Genomic DNA, 1,821 nt, shown 5'->3' with positions numbered 1-1,821 from the left:
CTCTGCAATTCAGGCTGGCCTTGAGCTGACTATGTAGCCCAAGTTGGCCTTGAATTGGCAGCAATGCTAATGCCTCAGCCTCAAGGGGCTTGGCATTACAAGTGTGCGCTGTCACCCCTGGCTCACCATAGCAAAATGAATTTTAAATTTTATTCATTTTAATTAAGACTTAATTTAGCTTCATGGGGCTAGTGCAAGTTTAGCAGGTAATAGGTACTTAATGAGTTTTGCTTTGCTTGGCAGAGCTGGGGATCAAACCAAGGGTCTTGCACATGTAGGGCAAGTACTTCATCACAGCACCACATTCTCAGTTCCTTACTGAATATTTTTAAATGAAGACTGAAAAGGGAGATCCAGGTATGATGGTACATGCCTATAATCCCAGCATTCAAGAGGCTGAGGCAGGAGGATCATTGCAAGTTCAAGACCAGCCGGGGTTACAAGGTGAACTGCATAGTGTGATCCTGTCTCAAAAAGACAAAAGAAAAAAGAAAGAAAGAGAAAAAAGAAAAAAGGAAACAGTCATGGAAAGACAGTTGGCCCACAAAATAGAATGTTAGGGGTAAGCAAAATGAAGAGGCCCTTTATCTCTTAACCTCTCAGCCTGACACTACCAATACCTCCAGCTCTGTCTTATGTAACAATAATCTTGGCTCTGGATTCCTTATTGCCTGGGTTGGCTGTTCTTTCCTGCACTTGTACTCTTTGATGATGTCCCGCCTGTGAAGTGAGCTGGTCCAAAGCCCTCCGGAGATAAGATCTGGGCACATCTGGTTTGACCTGACCTCAGTAGAGAGCCTGGACTCCATCACACAGGGCCCATGTGGTCTGAGTGTGTCTGCGCTGGTAGGCTGCTGAGCCCTCTTAAAGGTGATGGTTGAAGCTGATTGTGCAGGGAAAATGTCACAGAAGGACAAGAAGTGCCACATTGTTGATACTCCTGGAAACCAGACAAACCCTAGTCAGGTGACTTCCACCACTGACACTAGAGATGTTGCAAAAGAATCTGAAGAGGACTGAAGAAAGCAAACAGGGCTAGGTGGGCTAGAATGAGACAGGGCCCCACTGAGCAAGCAGCCAAGCTGGGCCTTCCACAGAGACCTGAGCAAAGGATAGTTCTTTCCAAAAGTCTTTCCAAACACTCAACTAAAAAAACTTTAAGACCAGGTGCAATGCCACATACCTCTAATCCCAGCTACTCAGGAGGCTGTGGCAAGAGGATTGCAAATTCATGACCAGCCTGGGCAACTTGACCAGAACCTGGCTCAAAATAAAATAAAAAGGACTGGGGATGTTGGCCAGTGATAGAGTGCTTTCCTAGCGTGAACCAGGCCTTGGGTTCCATCCCGGCACCTTCTTCAAAGACCAAAATCAAATTCATAAATATCATTAACAAGTGAGTGAAAGGACAGGTTATGGAGCAGTATATGTGCAGAATCCTAATTTTACAAGAATAAATAATAGCCTATATATTATATAGTAGGGGCTAATGAATGCTTTGTCCTGTGTGTGAAGATCTGTAATTATACTTATAGCAGGTTATTTCTCATACCATGGAATTGACACAAGGTTCATCTATGCGCAGGAGCAGAGGTCACAGCAAAAAGGAAGAAGCTAGCACTTGTTGCCTTCTGCCTGGACAGCACCCCCAGTATGCTTTCTTTCCTATTGTTAAAGCAAACTCTTGAGATGGTGATCTCTGAAATAAAAGGCTTGCAGAGCAGTTACAGATGCTGGCCAGAAAAAAGAGCAGGTCCTGGGACAAATTCCAGCTGCAGAGCTGTAGAAGAATTAGAAATGTGAAGAAGAAGAAGAAGAAGA

This window comes from Octodon degus, unplaced genomic scaffold (assembly GCF_000260255.1).
Source record: "Octodon degus isolate 3935 unplaced genomic scaffold, OctDeg1.0 scaffold00098, whole genome shotgun sequence".
NCBI lineage: Eukaryota > Metazoa > Chordata > Mammalia > Rodentia > Octodontidae > Octodon > Octodon degus.
Note: the sequence above shows the minus strand (reverse complement) of the source record.